Genomic DNA, 24,072 nt, shown 5'->3' with positions numbered 1-24,072 from the left:
CTCGCTCTCCCCTGTCATCACAATATTCCATGACCAGTGTCATCACAGTGCTACATTCCCTTATCATCACAATGCTCCATGACCCCTGACATCACAATGTTCCATAACCCCTGTCACAAAATGCTCCATGACCCATTTCTTCACAATGGTTCATGACCCCTGATATCTCAATGTTCCTTAACCACTGTCATCAAAATATTCCATGACCCATTTATACAAATTGCTCCATGACCCTGTCTTCACAATGCTCCCTGCCCTTCTCATCACAATGCACCACGCCTTTGTCATCAAAATGCCCCATGACATTTGTCATCACAAAGCTCCATGACCCCTGGCATGACAATGCTCCATGCCATTGTCATCACAATGCTCAATGAAATATCTCATCACATTGTTCCATGCCCTAGTCATCACAATGCTCCATTACACCTGTCATAACAATGCTCCATGACCCCTGCCATCACAATGTTCCACGGCCTTGTCATCACAAGGCTCCATGACCCTTCTAATCACAATGCTCCAAGACCTCTGTAGTCACAATTCTCCATGAAACTTTTCATCTCAATGCTCCATGAACACTGTCATCACAATGCACCATGCCCATCATCATAATGATTCATGCTGTTGTCATCACAATGAAATCAAAATGCTCCATGTCCTCTGTCATCACAATGCTCCAAACCCTTCTGATCACAATGTTCCATAACACTTGTCATCACATGCCCCATGACGCTCGTCATCAAAATTATGCAAGGTCTTCTCATCACAATGCTCCATGACCTTTGTCACCACAATGCTCAATACACTTGGCATCACAGTGCTCTCTGACACTTGTCATCAGTATGCTCTTTGAACACTGTCATGACAAGGCTCCATGAAATTTTCATCACAATGATCCATTCCCTCTTCATCACAATGCTCCAAGACCCCCGTTATCACAATGCTCCGTGACGCCAGTCATCACAATGCTTCGTGACATTTGTCATCACAATGGTCCATGACCTCGTCACACAAAGTTCTGTGATCTTTGTCACCACAATGCTCCATGAAATATTTATCACAATGCTCTGTGTCCCTTGTCATCACAAAGCTCCATGCCTTTGTCAGCACAATGCTCCATGACCCTTGTCATCAAATGCTCGATGCGCGTGTCAGCACAATGCTCTATAACCCATGTCATCACAATGCACCATGCACTTGTCATCACAATGCTCCACATCCTTGTCATCAAAATGCTCCATAAACTTTGTCATCAAAATGCTCCATGCACTTCTCCTCAAAATGCTTTCTCAACACAGATATCACAGTGTTCCATAACTAGTCATCACAATACTCCTCTCCCCTGTCATCACAATATCCCATGACCCCTGTAATCACAATTCTCCATGCCCTTGTCATCACAAAGCTCCATGACGCATGTCATAAGAATGCTCCATGGCCTTTTCATCACAATGCTCCATGCCCTTGTCATCACAATGCTCCAACACCCTTGTAATCACAATATTCCATGCCCCTTTTCATCTCAATGCTCCATGAACCCTGTCATCACAATGCACCGTGCCCATCACCATAATATTTCTTGCTATTGTCATCACAATGAAATCAAAATGCTCAATGACCTCTGTCATCACAATGCACCAAACCCTTCTGATCACAATGCTCCATAACACTTGTCTTCACAATGCCCCATGACGCTGGTCATCACAATTATCCATGTTCTTCTCATCACTATGCTCCATGATCTTTATCATCACAATGCTCAATACACTTATCATCACAATGCTCCCTGACAGTTTTCATCAGTATGCTCCTTGAACCCTGTCATGACAAGGCTCCATGCATTTATCATCGCAATGATCCATTCCCTTTTCATCACAATGCTCCAAGACCCCTGTAATCACAATGCTCCATGTCCTTGTCATCACAAAGCTCCATGACGCATGTCATCAGAATGCTCCATTGCCTTCTCATCACAATGCTCCATGCCCTTGAAATCACATTGCTTCAAAACCCCTGTAATCTCAATGCTCCATGCACCTTTTTATCAGAATGCTCCATGACCTTGTCATCACAATGCTCCATGACCCTTGTCATCGCAATGTTCCAAGCCCTTGTCATGAAAATGCTCCATTACATTTGTCATCACAATCCACCATGACACTTGGTATCACAATGCTGATGCCATTGTCATCACAATGGACAATAACATATATCATCACAATGCTCCCTGACACCTGTCTTCAAAATACTCCATGACCTTGTCATCACAATGTTCCATGCCCTTGTCATCAGAATGCGCCATGCACACTGTCATCACAATAATCCATGAAACATGTCAGACCAATGTACCATGCCCCTGTCATCACAATGCTCCACGCCCTTGCCATCGCAATGCTCCATGACCCCTGTCATCTCTATGCTCCTTGACTCCAGTCATCACAATGCTTCATGACCTTTGTCCTCACAATGGTCCATGCCCTCGTCAGACAACGCTCTGTGACCTTTGTCACCACAATGCTCCATGCCCTTGTCATCTCAATGCTCCATGCCCACTGTCATCACAATAATCCATGGAACTTGTCAAAGCAATGTTCCATGCCCCGGTCATCACATTTCTCCATGCCCTTGTCATCACAATGCTCCAAGACCCCTGTCATCACAGTGCCCCGTGACTCCAGTCATCACAATGTTTCATGACCTTTCTCATCACAATGGTCCATGCCCTCGTCACACAAAGCTCTGTGATCTTTGTCACCACAATGCTCCATGAAATTTTCATCACAATGCTCTGTGTCCCTTGTCATCACAATGCTCCATGCCTTTGTCAGCACAATGCGCCAGGACACTTGTCATCAAAATGCTCCATGCGCTTGTCAGCACAATGCTCCATGCTCTTGTCAGCACAATGCTCCATGACACATGTCATCACAATTCTCCATGCACTTCTCTTCAAAATGCTCTCTCACCACATATATCACAATGTTCCATCACTAGTCATCACAATAATCGCTCGCCCCTGTCATCACAAAGTTCCATGACCACTGTCATCACAGTGCTACATGCCTTTATCATCACAATGCTCCATGACCACTGACATCACCATTTTCCATAACCCCTGTCACAAAATGCTCCATGACCCATTTCATCACAATGCTTCATGACCCCTGACATCACAATGTTCCATAACCCCTGTCATCAAAATATTCCATGACCCTTTTATTCAAATTTCTCCATGACCCTGTCATCACAATGCTCCCTGCCCTTCTCATCACAGTGCACCAAGCCCTTTTTATCAAAATGCTCCATGACATTTGTCATCACAAAGCTCCATGACCCTTGGCATCACAATGCTCCATGCCATTGTCATCACAATGCTCAATGAAATCTCTCATCACATTGCTCCATGTCCTTGTCATCACAATGCTCCATTACACCTGTCATAACAATGCTCCATGACCCCTGCCATCACAATGTTCCACGGCCTTGTCATCACAAGGCTCCATGACCCTTGTCATCACAATGCTCCAAGACCTCTGTAATCACAATTCTCCATGCCACTTTTCATCTCAAAGCTCCATGAACACTGTCATCACAATGCACCATGCCCTTCATCATAATGATATATGCTATTGTCATCAAAATGAAATTAAAATGCTCCATGTCCTCTGTCATCACAATGCTCCAAACCCTTCTGATCACAGTGTTCCATAACACTTGTCATCACATGCCCCATGACGCTCGTCATAACAATTATGCAAGGTCCTCTTATCACAATGCTCCATGACCTTTGTCACGACAATGCTCTATACACTTGGCATCACAGTGCTCGCTGACACTTGTCATCAGTATGCTCTTGAACACTGTCATGACAAGACTCCATGCCTTTTTCATCTCAATGATCCATTCCCTTTTCATCACAATGCTCCAAGACCCCCGTTATCACAATGCTCCGTGACTCCAGTCATCACAATGCTTCATGACATTTGTCATCACAATGGTCCATGACCTCGTCACACAAAGCTCTGTAATCTTTGTCACCACAATGCTCCATGAAATTTTATCACAATGCTCTGTGACCCTTGTCATCACAGAGCTCCATGCCTTTGTCAGAACAATGCTCCATGACCCTTGTCATCACAATGCTCGATGCACGTGTCAGCACAATGCTCCATAACCCATGTCATCACAATGCACCTTGCACTTGTCATCACAATGCTCCACATCCTTGTCATCAAAATGCTCCATAAACCTTGTCATCACAATACTCCATGCACTTCTCCTCAAAATGCCTTCTCACCACTGATATCACAATGTTCCATCACTAGTCATCACAATACTCCCTCAACCCTGTCATCACAATATTCCGTGACGCCTGTAATCACAATTCTCCATGCCCTTGTCATCACAAAGCTCCATGACGCATGTCATCAGAATGCTCCATGGACTTCTCATCACAATGCTCCATGCCCTTTTCATCACAAAGCTCCAACACCCCTGTAATCACAATGCTCCATGCCCCTTTTCATCTCAATGCTCCATGAACCCTGTCATCACAATGCACCATGCCCATTACCATAATATTTCATGCTATTGTCATCACAATGAAATCAATATGCTCAATGACTTCTGTCATCACAATGCACCAAACCCTTCTGATCACAATGTTCCATAACACTTGTCATCACAATGCTCCATGAGACTTGTCATCACAAGGCTCCTGGTCTTCTCATCACACTGATCCAGGACCTTGTCATCACAATGCTCCATTCCCTTGTCATCACAATGCTCCTTGACCACTGTCATCACAATACTCCATGAACATTTTCAGGCCAATGCTCCATGACATTCTCATCACAATGCTCCATGACCCTTGTCATCACAATGCTCCAAGAACCCTGTAATCACAATGCTCCATGTCCTTGTCATCACAAAGATCCAAGACGCATGTCATCAGAATGCTCCATTGCCTTCTCATCAGAATGCTCCATGCCCTTGTCATCACATTGCTTCAAAACCCCTGTAATCTCAATGCTCCATGCACCTTTTCATCAGAATGCTCCATGCCCTTGTCATCACAGTGCCCAATGACGGTGGTCATCACAATTATCCATGGTCTTCTCATCACAATGTTCCATGATCTTTGTCATCACAATGCTCAATACACTTATCATCACAATGCTCCCTGACAGTTGTCATCACTATGCTCCTTGAACCCTGTCATGACAAGGCTCAATGCATTTTTCAGCACAATGATCCATTCCCTTTTCATCACAATGCTCCAAGACCCCTGTAATCACAATGCTCCATGTCCTTGTAATCACAAAGCTCCATGACGCATGTCATCAGAATGCTCCATTGCCTTCTCATCACAATGCTCCATGCCCTTGTCATCACATTGCTTCAAAACCCCTGTAATCTCAATGCTCCATGCACCTTTTCATCAGAATGCTCCATGCCCTTGTCATCACAATGCTCCATGACCCTTGTCATCGCAATGATCCAAGCCCTTGTCATCAAAATGCTCCATTGCCTTTGTCATCACAATCCTCCATGACACTTGGTATCACAATGCTCCATGCCATTGTCATCACAATGGACAATGACATACGTCATCACAGTGATCCCTGACACCTGTCTTCACAATACTCCATGACATTGTCATCACAATGATCCATGCCCTTGTCATTACAATGTGCCATGCTCACTGTCATCACAATAATCCATGAAACATGTCAAACCAATGCTCCATGCCACTGTCATCACAATGCTCCATGCACTTGTCATCACAATGCTCCATGACCCCTGTCGTCACAATGCTCCGTGACTCCAGTCATCGCAATGCTTCATGACTTTGTCCTCACAATGGTCAATGCCCTCGTCACACAAGGCTCTGTGACCTTTGTCACTAGAATGCTCCATGCCCTTGTTATCTCAATGCTCCATGTCCACTGTCATCACAATAATCCATGAAACTTGTCAGACCAATGTTCCATGCCCCTGTCATAACATTGCTCCATGCCCTTATCATCAAAATGCCCTCTCACCTCCTATATAACAATGTTCCAGCACTAGTCATCACAATACTCGCTCACCCCTGTCATCACAATGTTCCATGACCACTGCCAACACAGTGCTACATGCCCTTATCATCACAATGCTCCATGACCCCTGACATCACAGTGTTCCATAACCCCTGTGACAAAATGCTCCATGACCCATTTCATCACAATGCTTCATGACCCCTGACATCGCAATGTTCCGTAACCACTGTCATCAAAATATTCCATGACATTTATATTCACATTGCTCCATGACCCTGTCAACACAATGCTCCCTGCCCTTCTCATCACAATGCACCACTCCCTTGTGATCAGAATGCCCCATGACATTTGTCATCACAAAGCTCCATGACCCTTGGCATCACAACGCTCCATGCCATTGTCATCACAATGCTCAATGAAATCTCTCATCACATTGCTCCATGCCCTTGTCATCACAGTGCTCCATTACACCTGTCATAAAAATGCTCCATGATCCCTGCCATCACAATGTTCCACGGCCTTGTCATCACAAGGCTCCATGACCCATGTCATCACAATGCTCCAAGACCTGTTTAATCACAATTCTCCATGCCACTTTTCATCTCAATGCTCCATGAACACTGTCATCACAATGCACCATGCCCATCATCATAATGATTCATGCTATTGTCATCACAATGAAATCAAAATGCTCCATGTCCTCTGTCATCACAATGCTCCAAACCCTTCTGATCACAATGTTCCATAACACTTGGCATCACATGCCCCATGACGCTCGTCATCACAATTATGCAAGGTCTTCTCATCACAATGCTCCATGAACTTTGTCACCACAGTGCAAACTACACTTGGCATCACAATGCTCGCTGACACTTGTCATCAGTATGCTCCTTGAACACTGTCATGACAAGGCTCCATGACATTTTCATCACAATGATCCATTCCCTTTTCATCACAATGCTCCAAGACCCCTGTTATCACAATGCTCCATGACTCCAGTCATCACAATGCTTCATGACATTTGTCATCACAATGGTCCATTACCTTGTCACACAAAGCTCTGTGACATTTGTCACCACAATGCTCCATGAAATTTTTATCACAATGCTCTGTGCCCCTTGTCATCACAAAGCTCCATTCCTTTGTCAGCACAATGCTCCATGACAGTTGTCATCAGTATGCTCCTTGAACCCTGTCATGACAAGGCTCCATGCATTTTTCATCACAATGATCCATTCCCTTTGCATCACAATGCTCCAAGACCCCTGTAATCAGAATGCTCCATTTCTTTGTCATCAAAAACTCCATGACGCATGACATCACAATGCTCCATTGCCTTCTCATCACAATGCTCCATGCCTTTGTCATCACATTGCTTCAAAACCCCTGTAATCTCAATGCTCCATGCACATTTTCATCAGAATGCTCCATGCCCTTGTCATCACAATGCTCCATGACCCTTGTCATCGCAATGTTCCAAGCCCTTGTCATCAAAATGTTCCATTACATTTATCATCACAATCCTCCATGACACTTGGTATGACAATGCTCCATGCCATTGTCATCACAATGGACAATGACATATGTCATCACAATGCTCCCTGACACCTGTCTTCACAATGTTCCATGCCCTTGTCATCACAATGCGCCATGCCCACTGTCATCACAATAATCCATGAAACATATCAGACCAATGTTCCATGCCCCAGTCATCACAATGCTCCATGACCCCTGTCATCACAATGCTCCGTGACTCCATTCATCACAATGCTTCATGACCTTTCTCCTCACAGTGGTCCATGCCCTCGTCACACAAGGCTCAGTGACCTTTGTCACCACAATGCTCCATGCCCTTGTCATCTCAATGCTCCATGCCCACTGTCATCACAATAATCCATGAAAATTGTCAGACCAATGTTCCAAGCCCCTGTCATCACATTGCTCCATGCCCTTGTCATCACAATGCTCCATGACAACTGTCATCACAATGCTCCGTGACTCCAGTCATCACAATGATTCATGACCTTTCTCATCACAATGGTCCATGCCATCGTCACACAAGGCTCTGTGATCTTTGTCAACACAATGCTCCATGAAATTTTCATCAAAATGCTCTGTGTCCCTTGTCATCACAATGCTCCATGCCTTTGTCAGCACAATGTTCCATGACAATTGTCATCAAAATGCTCCATGCGCTTGTCAGCACAATGCTCCATGACACATGTCATCACAACGTGCGATGCTCTTTTCATCACAATGCTCCACATACTTTTCATCGCTATGCTCCATAAAATTTGTCATCAAAATGCTCCATGCACTTCTCATCAAAATGCTCTCTCACCACATATATCACAATGTTCCATCACTCGTCATCACAATACTCGCTCACCCCTGTCATCACAATGTTCCATGACCACTGTCATCACAGTGCTACATGCCCTTATCATCACAATGCTCCATGACCCCTGACATCACAATGTTCCATAACCCCTCTCACAAAATGCTCCATGACCCATTTCATCACAATGCTTCATGACCCCTGACATCACAATGTTCCATAACACCTGTCATCAAAATATTCCATGACCGTTTTCATCAAATTGCTCCATGACCCTGTCATCAAAATGCTCCCTGCCCTACTCATCACAATGCACCACGCCCTTGTCATCAAAATGCCCCATGACATTTGTCATCACAAGCTCCATGACCCTTGGCGTCACAATGCTCCATGCCTTTGTCATCACAATGCTCAATGAAATCTCTCATCACATTGCTCCATGCCCATGTCATCACAATGCTCCATTACACCTGTCATAACAATGCTCCATGACCACTGCCATCACAATATTCCACGGTCTTGTCATCACAAGGCTCCATGACCCTTGTCATCACAATGCTCCGAGACCTCTGTAATCACAATTCTCCATGCCACTTTTCATTTCAATGCTCCATGAACACTGTCATCACAATGCACCATGCCCATCATCATAATGATTCATGCTATTGTCATCACAATGAAATCAAAATGTTCCATGTCCTCTGTCATCACAATGCTCCAAACCCTTCTGATCACAATGTTCCATAACACTTGTCATCACATGCCCCATGACGCTCGTCATCACAATTATGCAAGGTCTTCTCATCACAGTGCTACATGACCTTTGTCACCACAATGCTCAATACACTTGGCATCCCAATGCTCGCTGACACTTGTCATCAGTATGCTCCTTGAACACTGTCATGACAAGGCTCCATGCCTTTTTCATCACAATGATCCATTCCATTTTCATCACAATGCTCCAAGACCCCTGTTATCACAATGCTGCGTGACTCCAGTCATCAGAATGCTTCATGACACTTGTCATCACAATGGTCCATGACCTCGTCACACAACGCTCTGTGACCTTTGTCACCACAATGCTCCATGAAATTTTTATCATAATGCTCTGTGACCCTTGTCATGACAAAGCTCCATGCCTTTGTCAGCACAATGCTCCATGAACCTTGTCATCACAATGCTCGATGCGCGTGTCAGCACAATGCTCCATAACCCATGTCATCACAGTGCACCATGCACTTGTCATCACAATGCTCCACATCCTTGTCATCAAAATGCTCCATAAACCTTGTCATCACAATGCTCCATGCACTTCTCCTCAAAATGCCTTCTCACCACAGATATCACAATGTTCCATCACTAGTCATCACAATACTCCCTCACACCTGTCATCACAATATTCCATGACCCCTCTAATCACAATTCTCCATGCCCTTGTCATCACAAAGCTGCATGACTCATGTCATCAGAATGCTCCACGGCCTTCTCATCACAATGCTCCAGGCCCTTGTCATCAAAATGCTCCAACACCCCTATAATCACAATGCTCCATACCACTTTTCATCTCAATGCTCCATGAACCCTGTCATCACAATGCACCGTGCCCATCACCATAATATTTCATGCTATTGTCATCACAATGAATTCAAAATGCTCAATGACCTCTGTCATCACAATGCACCAAACCCTTCTGATCACAATGTTCCATAACACTTGTCATCACAATGCACCATGACGCTGGTCATCACAATTATCCATGGTCTTCTCATCACAATGCTCCATGATCATTGTCATCACAATGCTCAATACAGTTATCATCACAAAGCTCCCTGACAGTTTTCATCAGTATGCTTCTTGAACCCTGTCATGACAAGGCTCCATGCATTTTTCAGCACAATGATCCATTCCCTATTCATCACAGTGCTCCAAGACCCCTGTACTCACAATGATCCATGTCCTTGTCATCACGAAGCTCCATGGCGCATGTCATCAGAATGCTCCATTGCCTTCTCATCACAATGCTCCATGCCCTTGTCATCACATTGCTTCAAAACCACTGTAATCTCAATGCTCCATGCACCTTTTCATCAGAATGCTCCATGCCGTTGTCATCACAATGCTCCATGACCCTTGTCATCGCAATGTTCCAAGCCCTTGTCATCAAAATGCTCCATTACATTTGTCATCACAATCCTCCATGACACTTGGTATCACAATGCTCCGTGCCATTGTCATCACAATGGACAATGACATATGTCATCACACTGCTCCCTGACAACTGTCTTCATAATACTCCATGACCTTGTCATCACAATGTTCCATGCCCTTGTCATCACAATGCGACATGCCCACTCTCATCACAATAATCCATGAAACATGTCAGACCAATGTTCCATGCCCCTGTCATCACAATGCTCCATGCCCTTCTCATCACAATGCTCCATGACCCCTGTCATCACAATGCTCCGTGACTCCAGTTATCACAATGCTTCATGACGTTTGTCCTTATAATGTTCCATGCCCTCGTCACACAAGGCTCTGTGATCTTTATCACCACAATGTTCCATGTAATTTTCATCACAATGCTCTGTGTCCCTTGTCATCACAATGCTCCATGCCTTTGTCAGCACTATGGTCCATGACACATGTCATCACAATGTGCCATGCTCTTTTCATCACAATGATCCACATTCTTTTCTTCGCTATGCTCCATAAAATTGTCATCACAATGCTCCATGCACTTCTCATCAAAATGCTCTCTCAACACATATATCACAATGTTCCATCACTAGTCATCACAATTCTCCCTCACCCCTGTCATCACAATGTTCCATGACCACTGTCATCACAGTGCTACATGCCCTTATCATCAAAATGCTCCATGACCCCTGACATCACAACGTACCATGGCCTTCTCATCTCAAGGCTCCATGACCCCTGTCATCACAATGCTCCGTAACTCCAGTCATCACAATGATTCATGACCTTTGTCCTCACAATGGTCCATGCCCTTGTCAAACAATGCTCTGTGATCCTTGTCACCACAACGCTCCATGAAATTTTCATCACAATGTTCTTTGTCCCTTGTCATCACAGTGCTCCATGCCTTTGTCAGCAGAGTGCTCCATGACACTTGTCATCAAAATGCTCCATGCGCTTGTCAGCACAATGCTCCATGACACATGTCATCACAATGTGCCATGCTCTTTTCATCACAATGCTCCACATCCTTTTCATCGCTATGCTCCATAAAATTTTCATCACAATGCTCCCTGCTCTTCTCATCAAAATGCTCTCTCACCACATATATCACAATGATCCATCACTAGTCCTCACAATACTCGCTCAGCCCTTTCATCAGTGTGTTCCATGACCACTCTCATCACAGTGCTACATGCCCTTATCATCAAAATGCTCCATGACCCCTGACATCACAATGTTCCATAACCCCTCTCACAAAATGCTCCATGACCCATTTCATCACAATGCTTCATGACCCCTGACATCACAATGTTCCTTAACACCTGTCATCAAAATTGTCCATGACGCTTTTTTTCAAATTGATCCATGACCCTGTCATCACAATGCTCCCTGCCCTCCTCATCACAATGCCCCACACCCTTGTCATCAAAATGCCCCACGACATTTGTCATTACAAAGCTCCATGACCATTGGCATCACAATGCTCCAGGTCATTGTCATCACAATGCTCAATGAAATCTCTCATCACATTGCTCCATGCCCTTGTCATCACAATGCTCCATTACACCTGTCATAACAATGCTCCATGACCCCTGCCATCACAATGTTCCACGGAATTGTCATCACAAGGCTCCATGACCCTTGTCATCACAATGCTCCAAGACCTCTGTAATCACAATTCTCCATGCCACTTTTCATCTCAATGCTCCATGAACACTGTCATCACAATGCACCATGCCCATCATCATAATGATTCATGCTATAGTCATCACAATTAAATCAAAATGCTCCAAGTCCACTGTCATCACAATGCTCCAAACCCTTCTGATCACAATGTTCCATAACACCTGTCATCACATGCCCCATGACGCTCTTCATCACAATTATGCAAGGTCTTCTCATCACAATGCTCCATGACCTTTGTCACCACAATGCTCAATACACTTGGCATCACAATGCTCGCTGACACTTGTCATCAGTATGCTCCTTGAACACAGTCATGACAAGTCTCCATGCCTTTTTCATCACAATGATCCATTCCCTTTTCATCACAATGCTCCAAGACCCCTGTTATCACAATGCTCCGTGACACCAATCATCAAAATGCTTCATGATACTTGTCATCACAATGGTCCATGACCTCGTCACACAACGCTCTGTGACCTTTGTCACCACAATGCTCCATGAAATTTTTATCACAATGCTCTGTGACCCTTGTCATCACAAAGCTCCATGCCTTTGTCAGCACAATGCTCCATGCCCTTGTCATCACAAAGCTCCATCACGCATGTCATCAGAATGCTCCATGGCCTTCTCATCACAATGCTCCATGCCCTAGTCATAATAATGCTCCAACACCCCTGTAATCACAATGCTCCATGCCCCTTTTCATCTCAATTCTACATGAACCCTGTCATCACAATGCACCGTGCCCCTCACCATAATATTTCATGCTATTGTCATAACAATGAAATCAAAATGCTCAATGACCTCTGTCATCACAATGCACCAAACTCTTCTGATCACAATGTTCCATAACCCATGTCTTCACAATGCACCATGCACTTGTCATCACAATGCCCCACATCCTTGTCATCAAAATGCTCCATAAACCTTGTCATCACAATGCTCCATGCACTTCTCCTCAAAATGCCTTCTCACAACTGATATCACAATGTTCCATCACTAGTCATCACAATACTCCCTCACCCCTGTCATCACAATATTCCATGACCCCTGTAATCACAATTCTCCATGCTCATGTCATCACAAAGCTCCATGACGCATGTCATCAGAATGCTCCATTTCCTTCTAATCACAATGCTCCATGCCCTTGTAATCACATTGCTTCAAAACCCCTGTAATCTCAATGCTCCATGCACCTTTTCATCAGAATGCTCCATGTCCTTGTCATCACAATGCTCCATGACCCTTGTCATCGCAATGCACAATGACATATGTCATCACAATGCTCCCTGACACCAGTCTTCACAATAATCCATGACCATGTCATCATAAATTTCCATGTCCTTGTCATCACAATGTGCCATGCCCACTGTCATCACAATAATCCATGAAACATGTCACACCAATGTTCCATGCCCCTGTCATCACAATGCTCCAAGCCTTTGTCATCACAATTCCCATGACCCCTGTCATCACAATGCTCCGTGACTCCAGTCATCACAATGCTTCATGACCTTTGTCCTCACAATGGTCCATGCCCTCATCACACAAGGCTCTGTGACCTTTGTCACCACAATGCTCCATGACCCTTGTCATCACAATGCTCCATGCCCTTGTCATCACATTGCTCCATGAAGCCTCTCATCACATTGCTCCATGCCCTTGTCATTACAATCCTACATGACCCATGTATCACAGTGTTCCGTGCCCTTGTCATCACAATGCTCCTTGCCCACTCTCATCACAATAATCCATGAAAGTTTTCAGACCAATGCTCGATGCCCTTGTCATCACAATGCTCCATTGCCCATGTCATAACCATGCTCCATGACCCCTGCCATCACAATGTTCTACGGCCTTGTCATCACAAGGAACCAATACCACTGTAATCACAATGCTCCATGCCCCTTTTCATCAGAATGCTCCATGAGAATTGTCATCACAGGGCTCCATGGTCCTCTCATCACAATGCTCCAGGACCTTGTCATCACAATAGTCAATGCCCACGTCATCAAAAGGCTCTGTGAAATTTGTCAACACAATGCTCCATGAAATTTTCATCACAATGCTCTTTTACCCATGTCATCACTATGCTCCATGACTTTGTCAGCACAATTCTCCATGACAGTTTTCATCACAATTCTCCATGCGCTTGTCCGCAAAATGCCCCATGACCTGTGTCATCACAATGTGCCATGTGCTTGTCATCACAATGCTCCACCACCTTGTCATCACAGTGCTCCATAAACCTTGTCATCACAATGCTCCATGCACTTCACATCAAAATGCTCTCCCACCACTGATATCATAATGTTCCATCACTAGTCATCACAATACTCCCTCACCCCTGTCATCACAATGTTCCAGGACCCCTGCCATCAAAATGCTCCATGACCCTTTTCATCATAATCCTCCATGACCCCTGACATCACAATGTTCCATAACCCCTTTCATCAAAATGTCCCATGACAATTTTCATCAAATTGCTCCATGACCGTTTCATCACAAAGATCCCTGCCCTTCTCAACACAGTTCACCACGTGCTTGTCATCAAAATGCTCCATGACCTTTGTCATCACAAAGCTACATGACCCTTGGCATCACAATGCTCCATGCCATTGTCATCAAAATGCTCCATGAAGACTCTCATCACATTGTTCCATGCCCTTGTCATCACAGGCTCCGTGATGCTTTTCATCACAATGCTCGATGCTCTTCTTAACACAATGCTCCATGCCCTTGTCATTACAATCCGCCATGACCCATGTATCACAGTGTTCCGTGCCCTTGTCATCACAATGCTCCATGCCTCCTCTCATCACAATAATCCATGAAGCTTTTCAGACAAATGCTCCATGCCCTTGTCATCAAAATGTTCCATTACCCCTGTTATAACAATGCTCCATGACACCTGTCATTACAATATTCCACGGCCTTGTCATCACAAGGCTCCATAACCATTGTCATTACAATGCTCCATGTCCTTGTCATCAAAAAGCTCCATGACGCATGTCATCAGAATGCTCCATGGCCTTCTCATTCACGATGCTCCATGCCCTTGTCATCACAATTCTCCTAGACCTCTGTAATCACAATGCTCAATGCCCCTTTTCATCTCAAATCTCCATGAACCATGTCATCTCAATGCACCATGCTCATCATCATAATGATTCATGCTATTGTCATCAAAATGAAATCAAAGTGATTCATGACCTCTGTCATCACAATGCTCCAAACCCTTGTGATCACAATGTTCCATAACACTTGTCATAACAACGCCCCATGATGCTCATCATCACAATTATCCATGGCTTTCTATTCACAATACTCCATGAACTTTGTCATCACAATGCTCAATACACTTGTCATCACAATGCTCGCTGACACTTGTCATCAGTATGCTCCTTGAACCCTGTGATGAAAAGGCTCCATGAATTTTGCATCACAATGATCAATCTCCTTTTCATCACAATGCCCTGTGACACTTGTCATCACAATGCACCATGCCTTTCTCAGCACAATGATCCATGACAGTTGTCATCACAATGCTCCGTGTTCTTTTCAGCACAATGCTCCTTGAAACATGTCATCACAATGCACCATGTGCTTGTCATCACAATGCTCCACATCCTTGTCATCACAATGCTCCATGCACTTCTCATCAAAATGCTCTCTCACCACTGATATCACAATGTTCCATCACTAGTCTTCACAATACACCATCAACCCTGTCATCACAATGTTCCATGACCCCTATCATCACTATGCTACATGCACTTATCATCAAAATGCTCTATGACCAATGACAACACAATGCTCCATAATCCCTGTCATCAAAATGCTCCATTACCATTTTCATCACAATGCTCCATGACCCCTGACATCACAATTCTCCATAACCACTCTCATCAAAATATTCCATGACTTTTTCACCAAATTGCTCCATGACCCTGTTAGCACAATGTTCCCTGCCCTTCTCATCACAATGCACCACGACCTTGTCATCAAAATGCTCCATGACATTTGTCATCACAAAACTCCATGACACTTGGCATCACAATGCTCCATGCCATTGTCATCACAATGCTCCATGAAGCCTCTCATCACATTGCTCCATGTCCTTGTCATCACAAACCTCCATGTCGCTTGTCATCACAATGCTCGAGGCACTTCTCATCACAATGCTCCATGTCCTTGTCTTTACAATCCTCGATGACCCATGTATCAAAGAGTTCTGTGCCCTTGTCATCACAATGCTCCATGCTCACTCTCAGCACAATAATCGATGAAACATTTCAGAACAATGCTCCATGCCCTTTTCATCACAATGCTCCATTACGCCTGTCATAACAATGCACCATGACACCTGCCTTCACAAGTTTCCATGGCCTTGTCATCACAAGACTCCATGACACTTGTCATCACAATGCTCCAAACGCTGTAATCACAATTCTGCATACACTTGTCAACACAAATTTCCATGACACATGTCATCAGAATGCTCCATGGCCTTCTCATTCACGATGCTCCATGCCCTTGTCATCACAATGTTCCAAAACACCTGTAATCACAATGCTCCATGCCCCTTTTCATCTCAATGCTCCATGATCCGTGTCATCACAATGCACCATGTGCATCATCATAATGCTTCATGCTATTGTCATCAAAATGAAATCAATATGCTCCATGACCTCTGTCATCACAATGCTCCAAACACTTGTGATCACAATGTTGCATAACACTTGTCATCACAACGCCCAATGACGCTCATCATCACAGTTATCCATGGGCTTCTATTCACAGTACTCCATTATCTTTGTCATCACAATGCTCAATACACTTGTCATCACAATGCTCCCTGACACTTGTCATCAGTATTCTCCTTAAACCCTGTCATGACAAAGATCCATGCATTTTTCAACACAATGATCCATGTCTTTTCCTCACAATGCTCCAAGACCCCTGGAATCACAATGCTCCATGCCATTGTCATCACAAAGCTTCATGACTCATGTCTTCAGAATGCTCCATGGCCTTCTCATCACCATGCTCCATGCTCTTTTAATCACAATGCTCCATTCCCATGTCATCAAAATGCCCCATGACCCCTGACATCACAATACTCCATGAACATTTTCAGCCCAATGCTCCATGACCTTCTAATCACAATGCCCCATGAACCCTGTCATCACAATGCTCCATGACCCCTGTCATCACAATGCTCCGTGACTCCAGTCATCACAAAGCTTCATGACCTTTGTCATCTCAATGGTCCATGCCATTGTCACACAAGGCTCTGTGACCTTTGTCACCACAATGCTCCATGAACTTTTCATCACAATACTCTGTGACCCTTGTCATAAAAATGCACCATGCCTTTGTCAGCACAGTGCTCCATGACCCATGTCATCACAATGCGCCATGCGCTTGTCATCACAAATCTCTATGAGGCTTGTCATTACAACCCTCGATGCACTTCTCATCACAATGTTCCATACCCTTGTAATTACAATCCTGCATGATCTATGTATCACAGTGTTCCGTGCCGTTGTCATCACAATGCTCCATGCCCTGATCATCACAATGCTCCATGACCCTTGTCATCATGATGCTCCAAACCCTTGTCATTAAAATGCTCCATTACATTTGTCATCACTATCCTCCATGACCCTTGGCATCACAATGCTCCATGCCATTGTCATCACAATGGACCAAGACATATGTCATCACTATGCTCCCAGACACCTATCTTCACAATACTCCATGACCTTGTCATCACAATGCTCCATGCACTTCACATCAAAATGCTCTCCCACCACTGATATCATAATGTTCCATCACTTGTCATCACAATGTTCCAGGACCCCTGTCATCAAAATGCTCCATGACCCTTTTCATCATAATCCTCCATGACCCCTGACATCACAATGTTCCATAACCCCTTTCACCAAAATGTCCCATGACAATTTTCATCAAATTGCACCACGACCCTTTCATCACAATGATCCCTGCCCTTCTCAACACAGTTCACCACGTGCTTGTCATCAAAATGCTCCATGACCTTTGTCATCACAAAGCTACATGACCCTTGGCATCACAATGCTCCATGCCATTGTCATCAAAATGCTCCATGAAGACTCTCATCACATTGTTCCATGCCCTTGTCATCACAGGCTCCGTGATGCTTTTCATCACAATGCTCGATGCTCTTCTTAACACAATGCTCCATGCCCTTGTCATTACAATCCGCCATGACCCATGTATCACAGTGTTCCGTGCCCTTGTCATCACAATGCTCCATGCCCCCTCTCATCACAATAAGCCATGAAGCTTTTCAGACCAATGCTCCATGCCCTTGTCATCAAAATGCTCCATTACCCCTGTTATAACAATGCTCCATTACACCTGCCATTACAATATTCCACGGCCTTGTCATCACAAGGCTCCATAACCCTTGTCATTACAATGCTCCATGTCCTTGTCATCAAAAAGCTCCATGACGCATGTCATCAGAATGCTCCATGGCCTTCTCATTCACGATGCTCCATGCCCTTGTCATCACAATTCTCCTAGACCTCTGTAATCACAATGCTCAATGCCCCTTTTCATCTCAAATCTCCATGAACCGTGTCATCAAAATGCACCATGCCCATCATCAAAATGCTTCATGCTATTGTCATCAAAATGAAATCAAAATGCTCCATGACCTCTGTCATCACAATGCTCCAAACCCTTGTGATCACAATATTCCATAACACTTGTAATAACAACGCCCCATGATGCTCATCATCACAATTATCCATGGCTTTCTATTCACAATACTCCATGAACTTTGTCATCACAATGCTCAATACACTAGTCATCACAATGCTCGCTGACACTTGTCATCAGTATGCTCCTTGAACCCTGTCATGACAAGGCTCCATGAATTTTGCATCACAGTGATCAATGTCCTTTTCATCACAATGCCCTGTGACCCTTGTCATCACAATGCACCATGCCTTTCTCAGCACAATGATCCATGACACTTGTCATCACAATGCTCCGTGTTCTTTTCAGCACAATGCTCCTTGAAACATGTCATCACAATGCACCATGCGCTTGTCATCACAATGCTCCACATCCTTGTCATCACAATGCTCCATGCACTTCTCATCAAAATGCTCTCTCACCACTGATATCACAATGTTCCATCACTAGTCTTCACAATACTCCATCAACCCTGTCATCACAATGTTCCATGACCCCTATCATCACTATGCTACATGCACTTATCATCAAAATGCTCCATGACCAATGACATCACAATGCTCCATAATCCCTGTCATCAAAATGCTCCATTACCATTTTCATCACAATTCTCCATGACCCCTGACATCACAATTCTCCATAACCACTCTCATCAAAATATTCCATGAATTTTTCACCAAATTGCTCCATGACCCTGTTAGCACAATGTTCCCTGCCCTTCTCATCACAACGCACCACGACCTTGTCATCAAAATGCTCCATGACCTTTGTCATCACAAAATTCCATGACACTTGGCATCACAATGCTCCATGCCATTGTCATCACAATGCTCCATGAAGCCTCTCATCACATTGCTCCATGCCCTTGTCATCACAAACCTCCATGTCACTTGTCATCACAATGCTCGATGCCCTTCTCATCACAATGCTCCATGTCCTTTTCATTACAATCCTCCATGACCCATGTATCAAAGAGTTCTGTGCCTTTGTCATCACAATGCTCCATGCCCACTCTCAGCACAATAATCGATGAAACATTTCAGAACAATGCTCCATGCCCTTTTCATCACAATGCTCCATTACCCCTGTCATAACAATGCACCATGACACCTGCCTTCACAAGTTTCCATGGCCTTGTCATCACAAGACTCCATGACACTTGTCATCACAATGCTCCAAACGCTGTAATCACAATTCTGCATACACTTGTCAACACAAATTTCCATGACACATGTCATCAGAATGCTCCATGGCCTTCTCATTCACGATGCTCCATGCCCTTGTCATCACAGTGGTCCAAAACACCTGTAATCACAATGCTCCATGCCCCTTTTCATCTCAATGTTCCATGAACCGTATCATCACAATGCACCATGCGCATCATCATAATGCTTCATGCTATTGTCATCAAAATGAAATCAATATGCTCCATGACCTCTGTCATCACAATGCTCCAAACACTTGTGATCACAATGTTGCATAACACTTGTCATCACAACGCCCAATGACGCTCATCATCACAGTTATCCATGGGTTTCTATTCACAGTACTCCATTATCTTTGTCATCACAATGCTCAATACACTTGTCATCACAATGCTCTCTGACACTTGTCGTCAGTATGCTCCTTGAACCCTGTCATGACAAAGATCCATGCATTTTTCAACACAATGATCCATGTCTTTTCCTCACAATGCTCCAAGTCCCCTGGAATCACAATGCTCCATGCAATTGTCATCACAAAGCTTCATGACTCATATCTTCAGAATGGTCCATGGCCTTCTCATCACCATGCTCCATGCCCTTTTAATCACAATGCTCCATTCCCATGTCATCAAAATGCCCCATGACCCCTGGCATCACAATACTACATGAACATTTTCAGCCCAATGCTCCATGACCTTCTAATCACAATGTCCCAAGAACCCTGTCATCACAATGCTCCATGACCCCTGTCATCACAATGCTCCGTGACTCCAGTCATCACAAAGCTTCATGACCTTTGTCATCTCAATGGTCCATGCCATTGTCACACAAGGCTCTGTGACCTTTGTCACCACAATGCTCCATGAAATTTTCATCACAATACTCTGTGACCCTTGTCATCAAAATGCACCATGCCTTTGTCAGCACAGTGCTCCATGACCCATGTCATCACAATGCGCCATGCGCTTGTCATCACAAATCTCTATGAGGCTTGTCATTACAACCCTCGATGCACTTCTCATCACAATGCTCCATTTCCTTGTCATTAAAATCCTGCATGATCTATGTATCACAGTGTTCCGTGCCATTGTCATCACAATGCTCCATGCCCTTGTCATCACAATGCTCCATGACCCTTGTCATCAAGATGCTCCAAACCCTTGTCATCAAAATGCTCCATTACCTTTGTCATCACTATCCTCCATGACTCTTGGCATCACAATGCTCAATGTCATTGTCATCACAATGGACCATGACATATGTCATCACAATGCTCCCAGAAACCTATCTTCACAATACTCCATGACCTTGTCATCACAATGCTCCATGCCCTTGTCATCACAATGAGCCATGCCCACTGTCATCACAATAATCCATGAAACTTGTCAGACCAATGATCCATGTCCCTGTCATCACAATGCTCCATGCACTTGTCATCACAATGCTCCATGACCCCTGTCATCACAATGCTCCGTGACTCCAGTCATCACAATGCTTTATGACATTTGTCATCACAATGATCCATGCCCGCGTCACACAAGGCTCTGTGACCTTTGTCACCACAATGCTCCATGCCCTTGTCATCAAAATGTGCCATGCCCCTCTCATCACAATGCTCCATGCCCTTGTCATCACAATGCTCCATGACCCTTGTCATCACGAAGCTCTAAGCCCTTGTCATCAAAATGCTCCATTACATTTGTCATCATAATCCTCCATGACACTTGGCATCACAATGCTCCATGAAATTGTCATCGCAATGGACCATGACATATTTCATCAAAATGCTCCCTGACACCTGTCTTCACAATACTCCCTGACATTGTCATCACAATGCTACATGCCCTTGTCATCACAATGCGTCATGCCCACTGTCATCACAATAATCCATGAAACTTGTCAGACCAACGTTCCATGCCCCTTTCATCACAATGCTCAATGCCTTTGTCATCACAATGCTCCATGACCCCTGTCATAACAATGCTCCACGGCCTTGTTGTTCAAGGCTCCATGACCCTTGTCATCACAATGCTCCAAGACCCCTGTAATCACAATGCTCCATGCCCTTGTCATCACAAAGATCCATGATGCAGGTCATCAGAATGCTCCACGGACTTCTCATCACAATGTTCCATGCCCTTGTCATCACAGTGCTCCAAGACCCCTGTAATAACAGTGCTCCATGCCCCTTTTTATCTCAATGCTCCATGAACCCTGTCATCACAATGCACCATGCCCATCATCATAATGCTTCATGATGTTGTCATCACAATGAAATCAATATGCTCCATGACATCTGTCATCACAATGCTAAAAACCCTTCTGATCACAATGTTCCATAACACTTGTCATCACAATGCCCCATGACACTCGTCATCACAATTATGAATGGATTAATCATCACAATGCTCCCTGACACTTGTCATCAGTATGCTCCATGAACCCTCTCATGAAAAGGCTCCATGCCTTTTTCATCACAATGATCCATTCCCTTTTCATCACAATGCTCCAAGACCCCTGTAATCACAATGCTCCCTGCCCTTGTCATCACAAAGCTCCATGACACATGTCATCTGAATGCTCCATGGCATTCTCATCACAATGCTCCATGCCTTTGGCATCACAATGCTCCAAGTACACTCTCATCACAATGCTCCATGACTACAGTCATCACAGTGCTTAATGACATTTGTCATCACAATGGTCCATGACCTCGTCACACAAGGCTTTGTGACATTTGTCACCACAGTGCTCCATGAACTATTCATCACAATGCTCTATGACCCTTGTCATCACAAAGCTCCATGCCATTGTCAGCAAAATGCTCCATGACCCTTGTCAGCACAATGCTCGATGCGCGTGTAAGCACAATGCTCCATAACCCATGTCATCACAATGCTCCCTGCACTTCTCATCACAATGCACCACGCACTTGTTTTCATAATGCTCCATGACCTTTGTCATCACAAATCTCCATGACACTTGGCATCACAATGCTCCATTCCATTGTCATCACAATGCTCCATGAACCCTCTCATCACATTGCTCCATGCACTTGTCATCACAAATCTCCATGAGGCTTGTCATCACAACGCTCGATGCCCTTCTCATCACAATGCTACATGTCCTTGTCATTACAATCCTGCATGATCTATGTATCACCATGTTCCGTGCCCTTGTCATAACTATGCTCCATGACCCCTGCCATCACAGAGTTCCACGGCCTTGTCATCACAAGCCTCCATGAACCTTGTCATCACAATGCTCCAAGACCCCTCTAATCACAATTCTCCATGCCCTTGTCATCAGAAAGCTCCATGATGCAAGTCATCAGAATGCTCCATGGCCTTCTCATCACAATGCTCCATGCCCTTGTCATCACAATGCTGCCAGACCCCTGTAATCACAGTGCTTCATGCCCCTTTTCATCTCAATGCTCCATGAACTCTGTCATCACAATTCACCATGTCCATCACCATAATATTTCATGCTGTTGTCATCACACTGAAATCAAAATGCTCAATGACCTCTGTCATCACAATGCTCCAAACCCTTCTGATCACAATGTTCCATAACTTTTGTCATCACAATGCCCCATGAGGCTGGTCATCACAATTATCAGTGGTCTTCTCATCACAATGCTCCATGATCTTTGTCATCACCATGCTCAATACACTTATCTTCACAATGCTCCTTGAAACTTCTCATCAGTATGCTACTTGAACCCTGTCATGACAATGCTCCATGCAATTTTCATCACAATGATCCATGTCCTTGTCATCACAAAGCTCCATGATACATGCCATCAGAATGCTCCATGGCCTTCACATCACAATGCTCCATGCCGTTG

The sequence above is a fragment of the Hyperoodon ampullatus genome (genome assembly GCF_949752795.1).
Source record: "Hyperoodon ampullatus genome assembly, chromosome: X".
Lineage (NCBI taxonomy): Eukaryota > Metazoa > Chordata > Mammalia > Artiodactyla > Ziphiidae > Hyperoodon > Hyperoodon ampullatus.
Note: the sequence above shows the minus strand (reverse complement) of the source record.